The sequence below is a fragment of the Mastomys coucha genome, unplaced genomic scaffold (assembly GCF_008632895.1).
Source record: "Mastomys coucha isolate ucsf_1 unplaced genomic scaffold, UCSF_Mcou_1 pScaffold7, whole genome shotgun sequence".
Taxonomy (NCBI): domain Eukaryota; kingdom Metazoa; phylum Chordata; class Mammalia; order Rodentia; family Muridae; genus Mastomys; species Mastomys coucha.
Genome location: NW_022196913.1, coordinates 28,783,432 through 28,809,739, shown reverse-complemented (window position 1 = coordinate 28,809,739; position 26,308 = coordinate 28,783,432). Strand labels below are relative to the sequence as shown.

The 26,308-nt window shown below is 44.3% G+C and overlaps 1 protein-coding gene and 1 pseudogene across 4 annotated transcripts in view; one reads left to right on the top strand and one right to left on the bottom strand.

Moving 5' to 3' along the window:
- Positions 1–26,308, bottom strand: part of Ripor2 (RHO family interacting cell polarization regulator 2) — a 225,438-nt gene that overhangs the window by 125,595 nt on the left and 73,535 nt on the right. The gene's annotated exons all lie outside the window — the stretch shown is intronic.
- On the top strand, positions 4,094–9,634 carry LOC116082256 (annotated as a pseudogene).

Genomic DNA, 26,308 nt, shown 5'->3' with positions numbered 1-26,308 from the left:
TGCTTACCTGACATGAGCTAAGTCCAACGCCCAGTGCCACGCACTGAAAGGTGTTAGAAGCTGGTATTGGAGAGATGGCTCAGCATTTAAGAATGCTTGCTGTTCTTCCAGAGGACTTGTGTTGGGTTCCCAGCACCCACATCATATTTACTGTAGCTGTTCCAGGAATCTCACAAGAAGTTTAAGATACTACTTGGTCAATCTATCTGGAATGTTGTTATAAAAATTAATTTAAAACTGTGGGGTAAGATAGACTAGAAATGCAGGTTTAACAAGCAAAAGGAATCATAATGTACATTTTCAAGTCTCAAAGAGTGTGGATCTATTTTTATACAAATGATATGTATATACATATCATTTGTATGATATATATGATATATATCTATATATAATGGTATATATATGATGATACTAATATAAAATACTACCCTAGAAATTATATCCTGTTACTATTAAAATTTATGATAAGAAGTAGTAGGAATGAGGACCAGTGTAGTGACTTACTGGGTAAAAGCCTCAATTTGATCTTCAGGCCACCCCCCATGGTAGAAGGAGAGGACCAACTTTCACAAGTTGTCCTCTGACCTTCATACACACTCCACATACTGCCTATACCATACACATATATACACAGAGTAAATAAATGCATGTAATAAGAATTTTTAGATAAATCGCCCAAATCCCAAACTTCCTCCACCGAGAAGCAAGGACACAAGAATTCAGAATTCAGGACTTGAACATAATAATGCTTTGAAAATTCTAATTTTTGTTTCCATTTACATATTTGCTTGTGCAGGGGCAGGTAAGGTATAGGTGGTAGGAGGGCACCAAAGTGTTTGCATCGAGGCCAAAGGGGCAACTTTCAGAGTTGGTTCTCTCCTTCCACCATGTGGGTCCTGAGGATGAAGCATAGGTCCTCATTGTTGGCAGCAAGCACTTTTATCTCTTAAGCCATTTCACCAGCGCAAGAAAACGTCTTCCTTGTGTGATAGTTCTTCAATATTTGCATCTTACTGATCTCTAAGTCACTAAGTGACATGCTAAGGACAGAAAAATAACTTGAAAGAAAAGTTTTTCAAAGATTCCAAAGAAGGGAGTTGAGAGATGGTCCAGCTGCTTTCACATGAGGACCCAGGTTTGGTCCCCAGCACCCACACTGAGTGGCTTACCCTGTAATTCCAGCTCCAGGAGATCCAACACCCTCTCATGGCTTCCCAAAGCAACTGCTTCCCCATAGCGCTCTCTCCCTCCCTCTCTCTCTCTCTCCCTCTCCCTCTCTCTCTCCCTCTCCCTCTCCCTCTCCCTCCCCCCCTCTCTCTCTCACACACACACACACAAATAAAAAATAAATGTAAAAACAAAACAACACCCACACTCCACATCCAGATTCCATGGAAGAAAACAATATTCCTCTTTTGAAAGGGAAATACTTTTTGCATCTGGTTAGTTCAAAGATTCTGTTGGAGGAGGTCTAGAAACAGTCCTTTCCAGAACCCCCAGTTCTCCGTGCCTGTCATTGCTGTGGGCAGAGGAGGGTGCTGTAGACAAGGTCCACCACTTTTGCCACACTCACACTGTCACTCTTGGGCTCCCTGTTCATTGGATGAGCCCTAAACCTGCTACACCCAGCACATGCAGACAGCTGAGAAGAGGTTGAATTGCTTTGGAGAAAATGAAGCATTGCAGACCGAGAAACCCCCATTCTCCCCGATCTTGCCCACTGACAGGCTGAAGGGTGCAATGGTGAGGGCTGAGGGTGTGGCTCAGCTGGAGAATCATGGATGAAGAAGCCCAGAACACATAAACCAGGCTTTGGGGTAGGTATACTCTTGTACTCCCAGCACTCAGAAGTATCAGGTTATCTCAACTACATAACAGTGTTCTAGGCCAACCTGGTATACATGAGACTGGTTTGAAAAACCGGACAAAATAAAAAGAAAGCAGCAATTAAAGGCTAAATACCAAACTAAAGAGACTATGCCCCAGCATTATGGGGGCCTTGCCCTGAGGAAGAGGGCCCGTGACCCCTGACTCTGGCCTCTAAATATCCCCTGCTTTGCCTTAGGTTGGCAGCAAGTTTTCAGCTTCTAAGAACCAGAGCAACAAAAGCTGGTCTCCTCCCAGAAGACAGAGCCAGTTCCAATCCACCAGGCTGGTGGGGTGGACAGTCGCTCTGTTCTCCCTTCTTCCTGTGCCAGCCGGCAACCTCGAACTTTAGCAAAGAAAGAAGCTGTTTCAAATGAAAACCTAAGGAAGGAACTAACCAACAGAGGAAGAGGAAATCAAAAGGAGAGAGAAGGGAGAGGGACGGGAGGGGGAGAAAGGAGGGAGAGGAGAGGGAGGAGGGAGAAAAGAGGGAGAGGAGAGAGAGGGAAGAGAGGAGGGAGAGGAGAGGGAGGAGGGAGGAAGGAGGGAGAGGAGAGGAGAGGGAGAGGGAAGAGAGGAGGGAGAGGAGAGGGAAGAGGGAGAAAGGAGGGAGAGGAGAGAGAGGGAGGAGGAGGGGGAGGAGAAGGCTGAGGAAGGAAAGTGTGGACATGGTGCCAGCAGGTTACATCCCTGCCAGGCCTTGGAGAAAGCCTTCAGGCTGGAACTGCCCTAAGCAGGGCTGCTTCCTCTCCTGCTCTCCCGGTCCTCAGGTTAGGCGCAGGAGGGAGTCTATTTTCACTGACTACCATTTAGAAGAAAATTCTCCTTTTAAATAAGAGCTCAGGTTGCTATGGAAAAACTTTATTGTGCTGAAGCCTTTGCAGCACGGCTGGGGCCTTGGCCCCGCCCTAGGCTCCTTCCAGGGGTGGTCTCTGATTTCTGACGGCTGACAGGAATCAACATAACAAAGGTGGTTTCATCTCTGCAAAACAAAACCTCTGCTTCCTAGAAGCACGACCAGTGTGTTAAGAGTGCCACCCACCTTACCGGAGGCCACAGACAGCTGAACGCACTGAACCCAGGCTCATAAACAAGGGTGTAAACCTGAGAACAGGCGGGGGCTGGGGCAGGAAGAAAAAAAAAACAAGAAAGAAAAGCTACTGCGTTTTATAGTGGAATAGGGCAGAAGGCCATAGAAACCAAGACTGCAAAGTCAAAACTCTAACAACACCATCACAATGTGGGAGGTGTTCAGTCGTTGTTATTGTAGATTTATTTATTTATTTATTTTATTTTTAATTTTTAATTTTTTTTTTGAGACATGGTCTCATTCCTAGGATGGCCTGGAACTCACTAAATAGACTAGGATGGAATCCTCCTGCCTCAGTTTTCAAAGCACAGGGGTAACAAAGCCAACGTATCCACATGGATTTACTACAGAGTTTAGAATTCTCCCAAAATCCCAGAAGTACCTGACGTTAGTATTTTGTTTAGGCTCCGCCCCTCAGTTACCTGGCAACAGTCAGGTGCGCCAGAATGACTATGAAAGGGGCTGCTTGCCCCCTCCGCTCTCTCTTGCTTTCTTGCTCTTGCTCTGTCTCCTTGCTGCTCCCTGTTTCCCCTCATCCCCCTCCCCGCCTCTCTCCACGTGCTCATGGCCGGCCTCTACTCCTCTACTCTCTCATCTCCCCTCCCCATGCCCTGAATAAACTCTATTCTATACTATACCATACGGTCTTGTGGCTGGTCCCTCAGGGGGAAGGGGTGCCTCAGCATGGGCCCGCAGAGGGACTCCCTTCCCTCACATCTGACTACACATCCACCGAATATATTCCTTCTCTCCTTATCTTTTTTTATAAAACACAACACCTAAGGGTTTTAAACCCAGCCATAAGCCTCACTTTTTGCAATGCAAGGGGTGGAGGGTGTTGTCTCTGGAAGGTGCGAGACACTCCTCCATGTGTCTGCTTGGGAGGGCCTCAGTACTTTTCAGGAAACCTTAGAGTAAGGTTTGTTGGAATAGATTGGGCCAGCTTCCTGAGGATTAGATTCTGCCAAGAAATAAACAAGGAAAACAGGAGAAGAAGGAGCTGGCACACATCAGAGAGGAGGTGGTATGTCTCCAGCGAGGACTTGTCAGACACCAGCTGTGCACTTTCTAACATTCTAGAGACTTGTTGCAGGAGCGTCCGCGGGGGGTGGGGTGGGGGTGGGGTGGGGTGGTGGTGTCACAAAGCATCCGTGGTGAAGGAGAGGGGCCGACAGAGACCACACACAACTTAGCCAGTGTTCTTAAGCTCTCATGCTCTTGGGGGCAATCTCAGGAGGTGGCGTCCACAGCCTGGAAGAGTGGCTGCATTTTCTGGGGTCACTCAGAGATTCTTATAGAGTATTGCCAAAGAGAGGAAGGCTCAAACATCATGGATGAAGAGAAGAAGGCAGCGGCTGGGCCGATGTGCAGCCAGTCTTTGTTACTAGATGCTGCACAATCGAGATATGACCCCATGTCCATGACAAACAGCCTGCTTCCGGCAGCTCTCTATGGCTTCAGAGTCGTTATTTATAGGCTGGTACAACTTCCTTGATGTTACAACCAGGGTGCTGATGCTGGTTGTTCTTGGAATGGCACTGGAGGCTTGTCTCTCACTGGGTGGTGGCTGCTAAAGACATTGTGGTAAAGTAACTTGTATAGACTGTATGGATATAATCTGAAAACAGTCCTGGTCAGTTCTTGACTATGAAGGGGTGTGTTGACAAGGCCTGCCTTAGAAGACAAATGCTTTCTGCTTGGTTTCGTTTTGGTTTTAAATACAGGGTCCTACCTTGTAGTACTGGCTGGATTAGTATTGTCTGTGTAGATCAGGCTAGCCTTGAATTTACAGCAATCTTCCTGCCTCAGTCTCCTTAAGTGATGAGAATACAGGTTTGGACCACTGGTAGCTCAAATAATTTGTTTGAATTTTTATTTTTATTTATATTTATTTATTTATTTATTTATTTATTTATTTATTTATTTATTTATTTTTGTGCTCAGGATTGGCCCAGGGCCTCATGCATACAGGCAATCACCCTCCCACTCATGTCTGTCTCCAGGTCCTGAAGCTATGCTTCTCTTCTGCCCTCCCCTTGGGAAAATGTGAGTCTTGCAATTGATGGTGTACTCCTGGGTCCTAGGGTGCTTTATGATGATGATATTAAAGAGGATAAAAGAGCATGTTTTCCTAAGGACTCGGGGATACATCGTCCTTTATTTTCTGGCTTCTTTTGAGGTAAGAAGGAAACTCATTTTACGGATAGGACATTCAGGACAAGGAAACTGGGTGACAGGGTACACATCATGTGGCAGTGTCATGGAAATGAGCCAGCACATTTCCCAGGGCTAGTGACTAAAACTGTAGATGCTTCCTACAGACATAACTGAACCACTCCATCTTCATGAAAGGAAAATAAATCCAGGTGTACCCAAAGGACAGGCATTCTGTGTTAGAGCAGGCGCAGCTTGGTGCGCAGGACCTGATGCTTGGTTCTGGGTTCTCAAATTTCCTACTTTCTTTGCTGATCCTTGCAGTCTTGGAAGCCAGCCATGACATTGGATCCAAAACTCTAGGTCTCATCTCTCAGTTCATAAGGCAGTCTACTCACTCTAGTGTGAGACCTATACAGCAAAGACTACTTGAGTTTCTCACTGGAGGCCTGATGCCAGTCAGTCTTCACAGACATTTTGGACATTTTCCAGATGAATAAGCCATCAGTTCCCAGACATTCTCTGAGGTTCACCAGACACGTTAGGAGGGTCACATCAAGGAGGGATGACATCTAAGAGAGCAGTGGCTACCAAAGCATAGATTAGGATGGTTGGGAACATTCTTTACATATAGTAAACTTGATCACACTGTCCAACCTTGTGTAGAAGGTCCATCATTACAGGGCCTGACCCAGAGAGTCCCAATGGAAAGATGTACTTCTAATTAGTCATTCTCTGTGTCTACAGAGACTGGATCCTGAACCCTCTGAGAAACCAAAACCCATGAGGGCTCATGTGTCTTCTATATATTAATTGCATATACTATCCCTAAGTCACTTCTAACACTGAATAACAAAAATGCTACGTGAGTGCCATATTGCTTGGGGAAGAGTAGCAAGAAAGACTGCACATGTTCAATGCAGATGCAATTTGCATTTTGAGTATCTTTCTTTCTTCAGTGTGTTTATGTGTGTGTGTTATGCATGCACATGTGTATATACGTGTTAGCATGTGGGGGTTACCATGTGTATGGATGTATGTGTGTATGTGTGCATGTGGAGAGCAGAGATTTGTGTAGGGAATCATCCTTGTTGGCCCTTCCACCTTACTCACTGGGGAAAGGTGTTCCAATCAAACCCAGACTCCCAAGGAAACCCAGAGCTCATGGATATGTCTCCTCTTGACAGACAGCTTGCTCTGGGGCTTACCTGCCTGTACTTTCTGAGCTGAAATCACAGGCAGGCTACCACACCCACATGGCATTTACATGGGTTTCTGGGGATCTGAATTCCCATTCTCTCACACAGAATTTGCTGGCAAGTGTTTAACCATGGGAGCAGTTCTCCAGTCTCACAAGTATTTTATCTCTCTGTCTGTCTGTCTGCCCACCCACCCACCCATCTGTCTGTCTATCATCTATCTATCTATCTATCTATCTATCTATCTATCTATCTATCTATCTATCTATCTATCTATCTCATCTATCATTTCTATCTATCTATCTATCTATCTATCTATCATCTATCTATCATCTATCTATCTATCCATCTGTCTATTGTCTAAGAATCAGAACATGCATATAGGATACAGAGGACACAGGTTGTGCCACCCCAGGTCCTGGTGCAAGAGGGCTGAACAGACATGTTCTCTACTAATCAATCATCCAGTGCATGAGTTGACATGATTTTGTCTGCCAAACATGGGACTAGGAACCTTCAAAGTTTATTGACAAAGATAATTCTCCTGGGAAAGGACGTCATTGATAGCAGCTCACTAAAGAATTCTAAACATGGTTGTAATGATAATATAAGCTTCTCTGTCATTTTCTTTCCAGACTTTGCTGCTGTTTTGGGATTCTGCCTCATTTTTCATTTTCCTAGTTGTTTCCCCATTTTGATGTAACAAAAGGAAACTAGACCAAGTATGATAGCACAAACCTACAATTCCACCATCTGGGAGACTGCGGTAAGGGGATCTTGAGTTTGAGGCTGTCCTGGGCTACACAGTGAGACTCTGTTTCAGAATTTATTTTAGCTGCTCATGTCTATAATCTAGTGGCTCATGTCTATAATCTCAACACTCAGGGGACTGAGGCAGGAGGATTGTCATATGTTCAAGGACAGCCTGGGCTACACAGTTTTTAGGCTAGCCTGGGATACATAACAAAACCTCCTTTAAAAAAAATTAAGAACAGAAACTGTTTAATATATACATATGCCTATATGTACACCAGTTATATAGGTATACTTTATATATATATGTATATATATATATATGTTTACATTTTTTCAATGATGGGGATAAAAACTAGAGCTTTATTTATGCTAGGTGAGTGTTCTACCACTGAGCCACATTCCAAGCCCTGAAAATTATACAATGCTTAATAGACATAAACACTAAAAATGCTCTGAGGAAATACTGCCTATAAGCACTCATACAAAATTATTTCCAGCTTTGGCAGTTTCTGAGCATAATTTCCACTGTTCTTCTGTGCATAGTAGCCAGCCTGGAGGGCACAATCTAGTTCTCTTTTCTGCACAGCACTGGAAAGAAAGCATATGGGAACGGAACTTGTGGTGAAGGCCACCTTGCCACAAAGTGACCCCACCCTGCCTACCTTCCTCTGGATCTAGTAGTAAATACGTCGTGTATGGTAAATATAGACTCTGCAGTGGGCATTGCCACATCGCTATCTCTAATGGAATGAACCGGATTGTAAAATTTACACCTCTTTTGAAATGTGATGAAGCAACAGAGTTCAGAAATAGGAAACACACATTCACTGGACCACATCGTGCTCTTTTGCACAACGTGCAGAAGCCAACACGAGAAAGCTGCAGCAGAGGAAACAACACAGCTGAGGCTGCAGGCCTTGTGGTCGGCAAGGTGCAGGCAGGAGTGATGCCCCGCCCTCCCAGCATCCTCCTGTTGTTACTGTCAACCCTGTCAACCCTGCCTTATCCTTTTCTCCCCACCATCCTTTCAGCATTCATTGGGTGCCCAGCCCTGGAATCCAATGACAATACAGACTCTGAGTGACCTGCTGATGGAGACTAAAGACAAGTTCTGACCAGGGGCCCTGATTTGCAGTGTGTACTCAAGTTTATAGCATGTATACTCTCTCCATGAATTTCAAAGTAACCCAGCCTCACTGAACACAAATCTGGGTAGGGGTGTACAGTAGCTCACCACTTGATGGTGTCTCTACCATTGCGTTTTACAATGGCAATATGAATGCCAATGAAGGTGCACTTTTGTGTGAGAAACATCTCTTGTGTAGTAAGTGGAGACTGATGGGTGTCAGACATTATGTAGCGTTTTAAATCTTATTTATACAATTCTACCTTTATAGAATTTAATTTTCAACCGTGGTTATTTTAACACAAGAGCTCACATTATTTCTTTAATTTTAACAATTGCCCAGAATAGCCGTGCCCACCCTTAATGGAGTCCTGTCTGACCCAGGGAGGTTCCAGCCATGTCAAGCAAGGAACAGAAGGGCATGAAGAAAACTGCTCAGTGCCCGAAGGTAGAGAAGACCCTCCCATCAGATGACTCCAAGAACCCAGATGCGGTCAGCCCTGTGGACAATCCAGCAGTTGGTACCAGTGAGATGGGCAGCCATTCCTCAGGATCAGATGTGCAAGAGGCCAGGGAGCCTGTTCAGAAGATGGTGCAGGATTTCGAAGGTGATGTTACCCCAGTTTCTTACAGAAAAGAGGAAGCAGTTTGAAAAGGATGTGAATGCCTCTTTCAGAATGCCTGAATGAAAAGCTCCAGGGTATTTTGAAAGCTCAGCAGAAGTCAAGGCAGGATCTTAATTAAGTCTGTGTATTGTGAAAGGTTTGGGTCCCTGTACCAGAAGAGCTTCAGTGAGGTGGGCAGCACAAGGGACCAAGAAGAACACCTCAGGTTTATAACAGCAGCAAATGAAGAGTTTACAGACGGCTATAGCAGATCATGAAACCAAGCTTGAAGACGCTAAAGGTATGTGTGACACATTTTTGAAGAAAGCCAACAACTTGAGTAAACATCACAAAACCTTTATTGGCAGCCAGCAAACTAATGTGAAGAAGGAAATCTCCGAGGTGCAGGACAGAGTTATCATGGAAACTCAAGAGCAAGAGGTATCCTTTGTTGAATGTACCTTCAGTCCCTGATCCTTGACCGCTCTGAAGAAACCATCTGAGGCTCACACATAGGATGCACAGGGAAGGGAGCATTAGCCACGCTAAGCAGCCGTTAGTAGTAATCAGTGCAGCTCCTTTCTCTTTACTTTGTTACAATTGAGACTGAGACTGTTAACCATTAAGTGAACCCCTAGCAGTTCTGGGAGAAGCAACAATTACGAGTCAAACATCCAGGCCCATGGCACCAAGGAAGATACATTCTGCAGTAGTGGCAAATTACATTTTGGAAGCAAATGTCATTTGATTTTGTGGCTGGTTATCTGTCACTTCCCCAAAGTGAATGTTATCTTATTTATTTTAGGAAGAAGCGAATAAAGATGGGACCTGTAAAAAACAAAAACAGTTGCCCCCTTTGTCCCTTGTAAGTAGGGTCTGCGGATCAAATATGGCCGATTGGAGCAGCAGAGATCCTGAATTCAAATTCCCAGCAACCACATGATATCTCACAACCATCATTATAGCTACAGTGTACTCATATATACATTAAATAAATAAAAATAAACAAATAAATAAATAAGTAAATCTTTAAAAAATTAAGTAGGGTCTGGACAGGATTCCAACATTGTAGTGGACAAAGATATAGCAAGAGGTCTGCTCTTTGAAAGCTTTGAGAAGACATATGATCCAAGCGAACAATGGTAGTCATAGAGTTGGTGTGGGTGTAGCATGAGAGGAAGTGCTGAACACAACCAACATTCATTGGTTGATTAGGATGCTTCATTTTCCTATCCACCATTTCATACTTAAAAGCTCTAATCCCCTATTATGACTACATCTGGAATATGAAGTTATAAGGCTGGGGCCCTGATCTAATGTAATTAGTGTCCTTGTACAAAGATATGCCAGAGAGCTCCATCTTTCTCTAAATGCACACACCAGGAAGTACGGCAGCTGAGGGCAGCAAGAAGGGAGCCCTCCCCGGATCTGCTGTGATGTGTTTCAGTTCAGGCAATGCCAAAATATGGCACTGTTGCGTTTAAGGAAACAGCTCAGTTGGAGGAAGATGAGCTCTGACTGGGAAAACAGCTTGTGACAGGGATTGCCCTGCATGTATGGAAGCTCTAGCTACAGCCCCCAGTACTGAAAAAAGTTGACAAATAAACAAACACAAACCTACAGTTCCACCAGTCTAGCTGGGAGTAGTGGCTTGTGCCTGTAACTCCAGAACTCAGGAGGACTCCCTTGAGTTTGAGCCAGCCTGAGCTACAAGCTCCAGAAAAGCCTGGTTCAAGAGAGTAAGAGCCTTTCTCAACAACAACAGAGAAGTCTTACATTAGAACTCAGACTCAGCAACACAGAGGAGGCAAGGATCGGGAGAATGGGGCTGTTCGATGCAACACACTGAACCATGCAGGCTGAATTCTTCCCAGTGATTTCTTTCAGCAATGAAATGAACAAAGTAAGTTGCAGTAATAACATGCCCAGGGACCACAACATTGATAACAAGAGCAAAGCCCGAGAATGTGTTTGGGATGCCTTTAAGTGGCTGGGGAGGCATTGGATTCTTCCTAATTGAGACATATTTGACCAAATAGTGAAATAGTATTGAGTTGTGATCACTCCTAGGCTGGTTGGTAGGATGGGTAATGTCATATCTACCGGACAGTGTTGACTAAAAATGTCGACAAAGGGCATCTCCAGGGAAATTCTGGGAGGAGAGTTTACTTTTATATATTTGCCTGAGTTGGTTGCATTATTAAAAACTCCATCTATTTTGTTGCCAAAAAATTAATCAATAACCAATTCCAGCTGAGTTTGTTATCTTTTTGTCACTCTACTTGAGATAATTAGCTTGTTAAGAGGAAAGGGCTATTTTGGATCTTAGTCTTACAGACTCTTGCTGAGTTATATTGCATTTGGCCCTGTGATAATGGTGGGAACATGTTCCCAGAGCAAACCTGCTTATCATATAGCTGGAAAGCAAGAGAGAGGAGAAAGAAAAGAGGTTAGGGTCCAACAGTCTCTTTAAGAACATACTCCCCACGATCTAAAAGCCTAAACTAGGCCTGGGGTGTAGCTCCATGGTGGAATGCTTGTCTAGTGCATTAGTTACTTTTATTGCTATGACCAAAGACCTGACACAAAGCAACTTAAGGGGGTATGGTTTTTTTTTTTTTTTTTTATTTTGGCTCACAGTTTGAAGAGATACAGTCTATCATTGAAGGAAAGGCATAGTTTCAGGAGGTGCATGGTCATATTGTACCTAAAGTTAAGAAGCAGAGTGGACAGGAAGTGGAACCTGCTCTCAGATATTAAAGCTCACTTCCCCTCACCCACTTCCATCAGCAAGCTTTCACCCCTAAAGCTTCTAAGACCTAAAATATGTCCATCAGCCGAGGACCAAGTGTTGGACACATGAACATATGGGGACATTTCACATTCAAATCACAATACCCTGGGCTTGATACCTAGCACCTTACACATACCCCTCTAGCCCCCATGTATTAAAGACTCCACTGTCTCTCAGTAGTGTGACTGGTGATAGGACCAAGGATTTAATACATAACCCTTTGGAGATACCATGCTATGGTCAACTATAACGTGTCTCTGTGTGAGTCTATTCTTCCATCTTATTGTTTCTTTGTTTTGTTTCTTCGTTTGTTCATTTGTTTGACTCAGGGGTCTCATTACATAATCCAGACTGGCTTCAAATTCATAATTCTCCTGCGGCAGCCTCGAGTACTAGGATTACAAGTATGACCATGTGTGGTTGGCATCCACCAACTCTTTAAAAGTCAGGTAAGATGAGAACCGTTGCCAGTGTTCTGATGGGAAGCCCTCCAGACTTGCTATGTGTGGTGGTTCCTGTGTGGTCTCTCATCAGCCTTAGATGAAACTCCCTATTCCCAACCCTGTGCTGCTACATGCTGGGAGCATGAGGCTCTACTTCACACTATGAGGTTAGTTAGGCCTTCATCCGTGTTCCCTTAAAAGAAAAAATCTCTCTAATTAGACCTCTTCATTTCTCACAACTGTTTCAAAGCCTAAACCATCCTCTCCCTCGCCTTCTATTGCCAAGAAAAATATAGGACATTAGTTGGGACCCACTTTATTCTTTTTACCTTTTAATCTGGAAAAACCTTTTCTTCCCTTCTGTTTGAGATGAAAAGCTCTGTTTGATCTTGTTAAAAATCATACTGTGTTCTTCTTAAAAAAAAAAAGAAAAGACCCATATTTTCCCCTGTAATTGCTAAGAATCACAACTTTGTGAAAGATTTAGGAAATAGAAGATAACAAGAAATAAAGTCAAAATCACATGTAACACAGACCTGAGACAGGGGCTGTGGCTACTGTGAGTTTTTCATTCTTCCCTGGAGGAGATGCACACACACACACATACACACACACACACACACACACACACACACACACTCACACACACATACACTCACACACACATACACTCACACACACACACACACACATACACTCACACACACACACACACACATACACACACTCACACACGCGCACACACTCACACACATACACACACACACTCACACACACACTCACACACACATACACTCACACACACACGCGCACACACTCACACACATACACTCACACACACACGCGCACACACTCACACACACTCACATACACACAGGAAAATAATAAATATTTTCATAATCCAAATTATTTTGCTTAGAAAACTCTTAATAGTAGATCATGAATATTTTTGTATGACCAAAAATATTCTCCAGTGGTGAGATTTTTAAGTATTTTAAACTTAAAAATAACTTGTTTTCCCTTTTATTTTTAAAAACAGAACATGCTTATTGCAGAGTTATTAGAACCTACAGTTAAAAGGGAAAACCCTAAAGCCACAAACTATACCCTTACCTCTGAGATATAACTGGCTGTCATCTTTTTAATATAATATTATATAATATATAATATATATGCAGTTAGGTATTCCATAAAAGCTGATATACAAGCATTATATCATTTAGTCCTCATAACATATTTCATTTTAAATGTTAGTTAGTTAGTTAGTTTATTTATTCATTTATTTATTTATTTACTTATTTGAGACTAGCTTTCTTTGTGTAGATCAGGCTAGCCTTATATTCAACTCTTGCCTCAGCCTCCAGAGCACAGGTATTATAGGCTAGGCCATCATCCCCAGCATAAGAATCTGTATTTACCGGTGTGGAAATAAGGTCCGGAGAAGCCAGGTGCCCTGCTTTGAGCTTGGTGCTCAGCCTGGGACTTCAAGAAGCAGTAGCATCCTGAGACTCCTTCCTGACTCACTGTCAGCTTCCAGTTCCAGGAGAGCATCTTCCCACATTGGTGAAAGAGCAGAGCTCTCGGAGCTGCCCCGGCTCAGACAGGGAGCTGCCCCGGCTGGGACAAGGAGCTTTGCCTTCTCTCTCTCTCTCTCTCTCTCTCTCTCTCTCTCTCTCTCTCTCTCTCTCTCTCTCTCTCTCTCCTCTCTCTCTCTCTCCCTCTCTCCCTCTCTCTTTTCTTTCTCCCTCTCTTTCTTTCTCTCTCTCTCTTTCTTTCTTTCTTTCTTAAGATTTATTTATTTACTTTATGTATATGAGTACACTATAGCTGTACAGATGGTTGTGAGCCACCATGTGGTTGCTGAGAATTGAACTCAGGACCTCTGCTTGCCCCTGGCCCGGTTAGCTCCGGCTCAAAGATTTATTTATTATTATATGTAAGTACACTGTAGCTGTCTTCAGACACAACAGAAGAGTGGGTCAGATCTCATTATGGATGGTTGTGAGCCACCATGTGGTTCCTGGGATTTGAACTCAGGACCTTCAGAAGAGCAGTTAGTGATCTTAACCACTGAGCGATCTCATCAGCCAGAGCTTTGCTTTCTTGTGTTTTGACTTAAAAAAAATTTTTTTTCCGCTGGGCAGTGGTGGCGCGTGCCTTTAATCCCAGCACTTGGGAGGCAGAGGCAGGCGGATTTCTGAGTTCGAGGCCAGCCTGGTCTACAGAGTGAGTTCCAGGACAGCCAGGGCTACACAGAGAAACCCTGTCTTGAAAAAAACAAAAAAAAAAAAAAAATTTTTTTTTCTTTTCTGTACCTAGCTGCCCATGGATCTACTTTTGTTTATGCTGTGAATGGATTCTCACTTTCGTTGTTTTTCAAAAGCCTAATGGAAATGATCCAAATTTCATCTGTAAACAAGCTATTGCTTTGCTATTTATTTATCATTTACCATTTATTTAGGGATAATATTTCTCACTGTTTCCCAGGCTGGTCTGGAACTCATGAAGTAGCTCAGGCTGGTTTCGTTGTGGTGATCCTCCTGCTTCAGATTCCCCAGTGCTGGGATTATAGGTATGAGCCAACATGCCAGACTTTTTTTCTACTGATTTAAAAAGCCTCTTATTTTATTTTATTTTCTTCTTAAAAAAAAAAATTGGAGACAGAGTCATTTGTAGTCCATATTGATCTTGAACTCAGTACATAGACAAGATTAGTCTTGAACCCATGATCCTCTAGCTTCCACCTCTAAAGTGGTAGGACCACAGGCATGTCTCACCAAGAACAGCCCTATGTAACTGCTTATGCTTCTGTCTTCACCCATCTTGTTTGGAAACTATTTTTATTTATTACCCACTACCTATCCTGGATCTTGGAATCCTGAGATAGCTTTGAATTATCTGTATACTAGCCTGATTAATTAACTGAGCAAAATCTTCCCTCGGTAACATTTACTGAAGATGTAGCTGTGACAAAAATGGAAGTTGTACCTTAGGATTTAGAATCTACAAATGAACATGAAGTTTTAAACAGGCAGGGGTGCCATTCCTGTGATGCCCCAGCACTGTTCTTACTCAAATACTGTCTCACCTGACCTTCACTGTAGCCCAGTGCTGCAAGGTACTATTTTTATCTCCATTGCTCACGTGTGCCATGAAGCATAGCACGCCACTCGGTTTTGGGGAGAGTCAGGGAAAGTTACCAGGCAATTCCAAGTTGATGCAACAGATGCTATTTATCATAGGGGAAGCCCAGGGTTCTGTTCTTTGCAAGAGCATTTGGTGAGACCATGGGAACCAGGAAGGACTTGTGGAGAAAGTGATTTCCCCACGATCCCTAAATGTGGAGTGAAGGCAAAAATAGTGATTAGGCTGGCACAGACGAGAGAGAGAGGATGGCATGGAAGCAGATGAGGGTGAGTGAAGAGATTTAAGCAGGAGATGCCATAGTTCAAAGGTCCAGAGAAAAGAGTGGAGTGGTAGTACACATCTGTGATCTTAGTACTTGGGATGTAGAGGCTGGAGGACCCAGAGTACAAGGCCAGCCTCAGCTGAGGGAAAGTTAGAAGCCAGCATAGATTACATAAGGCCCTGTCTCCAAAAAGCAAACCAAACCAAATAAAACCAAAAGCAACACAACAGCAAGAAAAATTAAATACAAAGCAAACCAAACAAAAACAGAAGCAAAGATAATACTGCACCCTAGACATTGAGAAATGAAATCTTTGAGTCCAGGGTTGGGTGGGAGGGGGCAGGCCAGGAAAATGGCTTGTTTTGGGATGGCCAACATCACACCCAGCCTTGTGAGACATTTTAAGAAAATTTGGTTACAATCTTAATATAGGAAGAGACATGGAACCAATTTAACCAGAAGAGACATTCCTCTAGCTGGTGTGTGAAGGATGAATGTCATTGCAGCAACAGTATAGACGAAGCAAATGTTGGGGGCCTTCTGTCAAAGAATGCTGCCTTTCACTAGAGCAGTGAGCATGGAGGGCCTTGATCAGTAGTTGATAAGACTGACCTGGTCTTGGCTTGGCTGGTATTTCTTGTATTAACACCCAAGGTTTTGATGAGAACATCCATGGTCAGCAGCTTAGGCTTGGCGTGTATGCTGCATAGTTTCAGGTCAACTTGACACAAACTAGAATTACTTTGGAAGAGAGAACCTTGAGAAGATGCCTCCATTTGACTGGCATGTGGCCAAGCCTAAGGTACATTTTCTTAATTGATGGTTATTGTAGGAAGGCCCAGCTCACTGTGGGTGGTGCCACCCTGGACTGGTGGTCCTGGCTGCTTAGACAAAGCAGGATGAACAATCCAAAAGGAGAAAGCCAGTAAGCAACAGTCTCCCCTAAGCCTCTGCATCCACTTCTGCCTCTAGGTTCTTATCTTGCTTGAGTTCCTGCCTTGATGCCCTGACTTTCTTCCATGATGGACTGTGATATAGAAATATAAGCAAAGCAAAACAAACAAACAAACAAACAAACCCAACCCAACCCAACCAAACTAAACCAACCAACCAAAATCCCTTTTCTTCCCAAGTTGCTTTATCACAGCAATTAAAACCACAACAAAGAAAGAAACTGGTATCAGGTGTGGAGTATTACTGCAACAGACCTGGCCCTGTGCTTTGGGGAGAATTGTGGAAGGACTCTGGAACTTTGGGCTAGAAAAGCTATTCAGTGATCAGAGCTTAATGAGTCGTTGTGGGAACTTAGACAGTGATGCTGAGAGTTGGGCTTGTGTAGTCTCAGAGGGATGCTTAAGAGTTTCTTAAAGACTCTATGGAGGCCATTTGAAATTTTGAGCTTAGGTTACTCAGTGTTGAAGAATTGGCTGTGGTTAACAAGAAAGCAGAACCATTAAAGTGAGATCTTTCCTTTGCGGGGACGATCAATACTGGTCAGTTGGGGCTGCAGAACCAGCTGCGATTAAGAAGAGAGCTGCATCAGAGAGGCAAAACCATCTGGGAAGTATTTCCTTGGAGTCAGCACACAGACGCTCAGACGCTGTCGTCTAGCAGTGGCCAAGGTTGTCCTTGTGCTGCCAGCCAAACAGGGTGAAGTCCTAAGTCTCCCAGGTGGCACTAGTTTTGAAGGTCCACCTTAAAGGGGTCCCGGAGAGAAGTTGAGGTCTGGCACCGGGTATTAGGGTCAGGATTCCTACAGAGAGCTCAAGAGAGGCTATTGGTAAAAGTACAGCTCAACTGCAGCAGAGAAAGCCAGCATTGCAGAGATGCCAGCACCATGCGATGGACTACCAAAGGCGGCGGCAGCTGTGGGTGAGTTAGCCTGAGCCGAGGAGACAGGTCTTTGTGCTGTGAATGGAAGAGCAGAGAAGTGAAACTTTCTAAGCCCTTGGGAGCCCAGATCCTAAATGTACTCCAGACACTCTACACTGTGTGATTTACCCTGCTGGAGTTCAGGCTTGCTTTGTTCAGACTGTGACTGCACCCTGGTTGTTTATTCCTTGAACAAAGTATTTCATTTATTTTTGATTTTATAGGAACCTAGAGGGATGAGACTTTGGATACTTTAAAGAGGTATTTTGTATGTTTTTAAAAGGCTGAGCTCTTAAAGTGTTTGGATTTTTTTTTTTTTTAAAAAAAAAGTCTGTGGGAATTTTAAAGTTTGAAATATGTTTTTTATTGTGATATTGATATTAATCTCGTGAACAACAAGAAAGGAAAGGTTATGGTTTAACAGTGCTGTGTATGTGGGTCAAATTGATAAGGGATCCGTTTTATAGCAACTGACACAAACTGGAGTCGTTTTGGAAGAGGAAAACTTAATTAAGAAGATGCCGCCACTAGATAGGCCTGTGATCAAGCATATGGTGCATATTCTTAACTGATGATTGATTTGGGGAGCCCAGCTACTGGGGGAGGTGTCACTCATGGGCTCTTGTTTCTGGATGCTAGAAGAAAGCTATGAAGAACAAGCCAGTAAACAGCACTCCTCCATGACCTCTGCATCAGCTCCTGCCTTGACTTGCTGCCCTGACTCCCTTTGATGATGGACTGTGATGTGGCAGTGTAAGCAAAATAAACCCTTTCTTCTCCAAGTTGCTTATGGTCATAGTCTTGTATCACCACAGTAGAAACCCTAACTAAGACAATATGCATAAAGGGTGCAGAGAAGAAAACGTACTTCGCTTATGGTTTGACTATAACATTCTTGAAGGCTCTGGTATGCCTTGCCCTTCTCCCCTATTCCCTGTGCCTTGCTTAAAACCATAATATTACTCTCTTAAAGCTGGCCACCAAGCTTCATTCCTTTATTTGGCCACCCTCTCCTGTAGAGCTAACTACCAAGGTCCAGCCGTTAAAGTATTGAAGCCCAGCAATCCAAACCCCTCAAGACCTTATCGCAATATGGGGGTTTCCCCTTCTACCTTTATAAATTGCCATTTGCCCAAAAACCATGTCTACGTCCTCTCAATCTAGAGGTGCGGAGGACTTCCCCACCAGTCCCTCCAAACAAATATCCTTTCCCCTTCTCCCTCTTCCTTCATCTACTGTCTTTGTTTCTTATTTTCTACCCTTTGTCTCTCTGGGGTAAATAAATCTCCTTTGTGCTGAGAACCTGGTCTTGAGGTGTCATGAGCCGATACCAGTCCCTTCAGTTCCTCTAACTCTACCTTCATCAGTTGCTGACCTGTCATTAAGGTGAATCTACAAAGTTCATAAACAGGTTCGATGTTTTCAGTGTTATCTCTGAGAGTGAAATTACTACTTAATACATCACATGAGCCAGTGAGACGGTTCAGCATGTAAAGGTGCTTAAGATTGATCCTAATGACATTGTGTTTAATCCCTGACCCGCCATGATAGAGGGAGAGAACAGATTTCCCCAAACTTGACCTATTCACACATGCACATACTCGCATGTGCACACACACACACACACACACAAAGTACAATACATATGCATGGCTTTGTATGACTATGACCCTAATATAATTTTAGGACACTTTCAGTGCCCCACAATTAACCTGTGCCTATTGAGTCACTGCTTAACCTTCTTCCCCCCAACTCACCCCAGTATCTGGCTGTAAACCTACTTTGTCTTTTCATTTGTCTGTTTCGGAGACTTTTCATAAATAACAGCCTCTCCTGTATAGTATTTTGGGATTTGCTTCTTTCTCTGGCATGATTCCAAGGCCCAGCATCTGACAGTACTTCATGCCTTTTCATAGCTGAATGATCTCCACTGTATGCCCGTAATGCATTTTGTTTACATGTTGATCAGTTAATGGGCCTTTGGGTTGCTTCTCCCCTTGTCTTCATCAACAATGCTTCCGTGAGCATTCATGTAGACTTTCTCATGGGTTTATGCTTTGAAAAGTGTCGCACTGGTTCATATTCCTACCAGCAATGCTCATCAATGTTTCTCCTTAACACTCAGCAGCTGTTCAAGCAGGCGTGACGTGCTCTCTCACTTGTACTTTTGAATTACATTTTTCTAATGACCAATGATGTTGGGGGGCTGCCCATGTGTCTATTTTATGTTTATGCATTTTGCTGCCTTCCTTCTTTGATCATTGATTGTGGCAAAATACGTCTTTATAGATTTGCCCAGTTTTCACTCTTTGTATCAGGAGACCCTAGCAAAATGTAGTCTTTTGCGTGGGGCTTTCTTCACTTTCCTACTATTTGGAAGGCTTAGCCCCATTGTTGGATGGGCGAGCACTGCCTTCTACCTTCCTCTCAAATAATCTTGCAGTGTTCATTTTATGCAACCATTCATTAGATGATAGACACAGACATGGTTTCCAATTTTAACAATCATGAATAATGTCACTATGAACCCTTGCATACAAATTTCTGTGCAGACTTCTCAAAGGGACATGGTAACAGGAAGTGAAATGACGTTTTCATCTCCTTGGGGCACAGGTCCAGAAGTGAAACAGCCAGGGCCCGGGTGACCTTTGAGGGACTCCCAGTGGTTCATTGCCCTAGGCTACACTCCCACCAGCAGTGTGCAGAGTCCTTCTCTGCAGCTTCCTCAATCCTGATATTGTCTGTTGGACACAGCCATCCTGGTGGGTGTGAAGTACATCTTGTGGTTTTGATTTCCACTTTTCCTGATGATTAATGACTCAGAACATATTTTCATGTGCTAATTGGCTATTTAACAATTTCCTCCTGGAGAAGTTGTCAATATAGATCAAATGAATAAGTACTGACATAGTTCGTCTTCTTTGTACCCCTTCCTTTCCCCTCCTTCCCTCCCTCCCTCTCAATTTCCTCTTCACTACTTTTTTTTTCATAGCATAAGAAAGTTTAAAGAGCTGTGCTTAGCTTTTGCTCTTGAACAGTGGAGTGAGCCCATTTGTAGGATGAGTTCAGGCAGAAGATTTACATGAACAGAGTTTTCCAGAAAGAAATGCCCCCATCTTCACCCCTAAAATGCAGAACATAGTTTTTTCCTGAGGTTGAAAGAGCTTCTAGAGATGACCAAGGCCTAACCTCCCATGTAAGTCTTTCTACAACAAACAGTTAAGTCAGGGTCAGGCCTGTAATTCCAGCTACTCAGAAGAGCAGGAGGATGGCCTGTTACAGACCTGTCTGGGTTCTATAGCAAGATCAAGGACCTCCTTACTGTGTGACTTTGTGTAAAAACGAAAGATAAAATAAAAACAAAAGGGGCAGCCAGGCAGTAGTGGCTCACATCTTTAATCCCAGCACTTAGGAGGCAGAGGCAGGTGGATTTCTGTGAGTTGAAGGCCAGCCTGATCTACAGAGTGAGTTCCAGGGACAGCCAGGGATACACAAAGAAACCCTGTCCTGAAAAACAAACAAACAAGGGCTGGAGAGACGGCTCAGCAATGAAGTGCACTGGCTGCTCTCGCAGAGGACCTGGGTTCAGTTCCCAGCACCTATATAGCAGCTCACATCTGTTCCAGGGCTTCAGTTCCAGGGCTTCTGACACCCTCACACATTCAGACAAAACACTAATGAAAAACAAACAAACAAACGCTACCACCACCACTACCACCAAAGAGGGTCAGAGATACAGCTTATGGGTCAAGTACTTGCCTAATATGTGTGAGGCTCTGGGCTGCAAGAAAGAACAAAATCACGATTTTATACACATTCAGTGTGTGTGTGTGTGTGTGTGTGTGTGTGTGTGTGTGTGTGTTGGGGGGTTGAGACTGAACTTCTGGGGCAATGTGCTGGGTTTTCAGGACTAACTGCTTTTTTCCATGGAGAGTTCTTTGCTACACTGAGCTTAAACATCTCTCTGAAGTTCCACATCTTAGCAGCGCCCAACAAGGAGTTCTCACACGCCTTTGAGACGTTATAATACAAACGAGGTCTCCAGGTATATCTGAACACCTCTATCCTATTACCAACCTCTGAGATTACCGCTCTTTAAAGGTATATAGCATCGAACCATTCCTCAGATGGACTCGTTCCTACAAATGGTCACCAGCACCAGCCTTCTCTGAGGGATCCGATGCTCCCTCTCCTCTCCCTATGAGGTGACTCTTGAGGCAGAAGAGGCTAAGCTGTAAGAGCTTCAGGCTGCACTGGCTCTGTTCATGGGTTGTTGCAGACAAACCAGAGCTCCCCAGGAAACTGAATAAACCCAGTCTCTGTCTGCACATCACTACAGTCTTACACGTAGAACTTTGTTTCACCCTCCCAAATGTCATCTCGCTGAATTTAGTTCCAGCAAGTATGGCAATTATTGTTAATAATATTAATAGTAAGATGTCCAAAGCTGTGGTTCATTAGTATTCCACTTTGAACTTCGCAAACACCCTGAGACATAGAGACAATTACTTTCCTTATTTTTATAGCCAAAGAGTTGAGACCTGGCAAGGTTCATTAAGTTGCTCAGAGTTACACCCATCTTTGCTAACTTTAAAGGCATAGGCAACCTGCCAAGTGGCGCGCTCCTATGATTCTGGAGCTGGGTGTGCATGGCCCCTGGGTCACTGGCTTTTGGCTTCCCGTCTGCTATTCTGTTGTGTGGGGCCTCTGCGGTTTCCTACAGCATGGAAGTTTTCCAGTTACAGTGTCCTGAAGCCTCCATTGCTGCTTCAGTATCTCCTGGCACTCTGTCTTCTTGGTGTTCCATCCTGGGCTACTTTATTGCTGCATGGGAAGAAAAATACCAAAGCCCTGAGTAACTTCGCCAAAACACTGGCCCTAAACTACACATTAATTTCGGCGCCTGTCTGCAGGTGAGCTCCTCGTGGATGGGCGGGCGTTCAGCTAGTACCTCCCAGTGCAGTTAAATCCTGTATCCAACATGAATTCCTCTCTTGTCCATGGAGAGAGCTTAAAGGTGCCTGTCAACAGCTGGCTTTCATCCAATGACTGTCAGTCTCTTCTCCCAGATATAACCAAAGATGGTGGGTAGCTTGACATTCATGAACTCAGGCTGTGACTAAGGCCAGTGTCCATTCTGGTGAACAGTCTGTGCGAAGCTGTTGCTAATTATGGGGATGCTACCCCCGCTGAAGGTCTTGTCCTCCTCTTCCATGGCCTTCTAAACAGTCCCTGTAGCCATCCATTGCAGCATTTTGTTTAGTCACCACAATAATAACAAAACTTCCAGAACCAGCTTGACTGAGCTCTGGTGCTGCTGCAGGTGTTCAACATGGAGTAGCTCATTAGGGAAACCAGTACTGTCATTTCCCTACTTCCAGGTCGGGAAATGGGCTTAGAGAAGCTCTGGGATTTTTCCAAAGATCACCCCAGGCCACAGAGCTGAGTAGTATAGACTCCTAACTGTCACTGGAATCAGTCTCTCCTCCCCTCTTTTCCCTTCCCCTCTCCTCTCTTCCACTCTCCTCTCCTCCCCTCCCCTCTCCTCCCTTCTCCTCTCCTCTCCTTCCCACCCCACCCCCTCTCCTCTCCTCTCTTCTCTTCTCTCCTCTCTTCCCCTCTCCTCTCTCCTCCTTTCATCTCTCCCCTCCCCTCCCTCATTCCCCCTCCCATTCCCAATCATTCTCCTTTCTTCTCTTTCTATCTCTCTTCTCTCTTCATTTCTGCTCTTTCCATTTCTCTTCCTTCTCTTCTCCTCTCTTCTATTTCCCTACTTACATTCCTCCTTCCTCCCTTCCTCTCCCTTCCTTCTTGCCATCCCCACTTCCTCGGAAATCAGTGAGGATCTACACTTCTCACTCCTTGTACAATGCCCTCATACGCATGGGCATTTATTGGTCCCTCTTCCAGTCTCGAGACACTTGAATGTTATTTGTGGAGACCTGTAATTTGCTAGTTGACTGGCCTGGGGTTTCCCCAGTTTCCTCAGCTTTGCGTCAGGGGTTTTCTTGGACTGTATCCCAAGGGGATCCAGCTCTGAGGGCCCAGAGCAGTGAGCAGTGTGACATTTGTATGTGCGAAGTGACAAAGTTCTGGCTCTTTCTAGGATTGCAGAACCCACTCTTGCTTTCTAAACCCTGTCCCTTCAGCCTGCATACTTGTTTCTTCTCCACAGTGATCAGTCCTTCCTTGCCATCCTCAGATTTCCCCAGCATTACAATCTTCTTACCTCTCCAATGGAGAACAGTTGAACTGTGTTCTCCCCTACAATCATCCCCAAACCAAATTGTTTTATTTTTATTAAACACCTACTATGTGCAGCAGGGCTCTAGACACCAGGAGAGCAGTGCCCAGGTGTTGCAAGCACACACACACAACCTCCTCTATGACTATTTTGAGAATAATGAGTTTTGTAACTGCTGTCCATAACACTTTTACATCAATTAGAAAAGGGGCCAATTAGAGGCTGCAAACAGATTTCTTGGCTGCAATTATCCCTCAAGTCTGTCAGCGGGCCTGAGTCTGCCAGACCACTGGTGATCCTGACACTCTGTGCCAGCCTCAGTTTTCGTCATCAGCAAATGAGGGTTTGGGGTAGGTGGTCTTCTAGGTCCTGTTTCCATTCACCAGACAGCACACGGCTACAGAGAGCTCGCCATGCTGCACTCTCACAGGATGAGCAAACGTCTCAGAATCCTTGTTCTCCACTTCCTCACAGCACACAGCCTCCTTCCAGTGTGTGCACTCCTCTGGAAAATGGGCTCACCTAAGTTTCTCAAGCCAGAGGAATGCCTCCACAGCCAAGGCACTGACACCTGAAACCTGGAAACAAGGACAGATGCTCCAGTCTGGTGCGCTCTACACACAGAATTAATCCAGCACTAAGGCAGGAAGATTTCCAGAAGGTCTAGCCTAGTCTATGGTTAGGTACAAGGTTCTGTCTCGAAAAATACCCAAGTAAGCCAAACCAAACCAAATCAAACCACCAACACCAACACCAACACCAGCACCAGCACCAACACAAGAACAACAGTCCAGACTGTGCTGGGGTTCTTCAAAGACTGCACAGCCATTCTGTAGAGGTTTCACTTCCCATTAGGGAGACACGCCTTCAGGCAGTCAGTAATTTAAATGAATACATAAGCAACAAGGGCAGAAGGCGCTTATCCAGGATGGAGAATGACAGTCTTAGGGGAGAGTGATGGGTCCTGAGGGCTGCTCAAAGGCCTCACCATGAAGAACAAGCAATACACAGAGAGAGAGCTCTTACATGGACCAGTATTCTGCCTCTTTACCCTCTTTGAAGGATGATACAGGGATATACTGACTTAGGCATAAATTCATTTCATAGCCAGCTCTACGTACTGAGAGCCAGGTACAACAAAGTGTTTGCTGGGTTCACCACTTGGCCCTCTTCTGATTGGATCACATAGGTTCACCTGGCAGTGCTGGACCTTGGCTCATGGCTAGGTCTCCATCTCCCATTTAGGGAAAAATAAACACAGGATGAGATCCTCACATAATGTGACTCCATCCTGCATAATTGCTGGAAGGAAAACCTCCTGGTCTCGTAGCTGAACAATGCCAGTGATTACAGTGATTAAATCAATCAAGTCCAATTTCATAATCATCCAGTGTAGCATTCTTGACTCCACGGGGCCCCGACATGGCATGTGCCAACCCAGCTGTCTCATACAGGAATCAGAAACAGCATTAAACACAACATTTGTGGGGGAGGGTTAAAGGTTTTCAAAAATGTGCTTCCATATTAATAAGAATAAAGAGGCTCAATAACACTCTGTGAAAATTTCGTTTAACGACAGTGGAATATCTCATTTATAATTCCTGGTGGTGACTGACTTTAGGAGCTCACCCATGAAAAATGTACTCACTCTATTCTGTTCAATAAATGTTTTATTGTCATTGTACCAGGGAAGATTTTTGTCAGCCGAGAAAGTCACTGTTAAATACTGTCCTCTGAAGACACTAATGTGATAACATAGATGATGTACAACTGTGGTTAAAGAAGGGGTTTTCAAGATGTCTCAACAGTGAAGCTACAGAGAGCTGTATGTGGGTGGATCTAGCTGACTGACGTTACAGGCCTCCCAGGTCAGATCTTGGCACATGATGTGCAGAGAAAGGAGAGCTTTTGGTGGGAAATATGACAGTCAGCTTTCACTGTCAACTTGACTGGACTTAGAATCACCTTGACATACATGGCTGCTGTGCGTGTGTCTCTGAGAGTGTTTCCAGAAAGGTTGAACTGATTGAGGGAGGAGGATCCGCCCTGAATGTGGGCAGCACCATCCATGACCCGGATCCTAGACTAAGAAAAGTAAGCCGAGCATTGACATTCACCTTCCCCACTCCTCTCTCTCCTTCCTGACTGCAGGTGTGATATGATAGCTGTCTCACTATCCTGCTACCATGCTTTCCCCATGATGGTAGACTGTCCCCTCAGACAGTGAGGCAGACCCCATGCCTGCCTGTCTTATGTTGCCTTTGCCAGGCATTTTATCTTGGTAGTAGGAACCTGTGACTTGACACAGGAAACTTGGTCTCAAAGCCTCTGCTTCTGTTTAGTTGAGAAGTTGCACTGGAGTCAATCAGGGGGAGGGGCGTTATCTTCCTTCTCTTACTTTGGCCCAGTTGTAGGCCATGCCTGTGGGAGGCAGTCTTCTAGTTTCAGTTGCAGGTGACTTTGTACATGTTTCAGAGTGTTCATCTTCAGTTGTGGTCATCTGAGATTCTGGAAATTTCTAGAGTTTGAAATCCTCACAAGACACAAGAAAATGGGTGTGTCTGTGTATAGCTGCTCTTTTACTATTTTGTGGGTTCTTTTTTTTTTTACCGATTATTTATTCCCCTGTTTTCACCCCCTACCAGTAGACAGGAAAGAAAGGATAAAGGGAGAGAAAGAGAGAGAGAGAGAGAGAGAGACAGAGAGAGAGACAGAGAGAGAGAGAGAAAGAGAGAGAGAGAGAGAGAGAG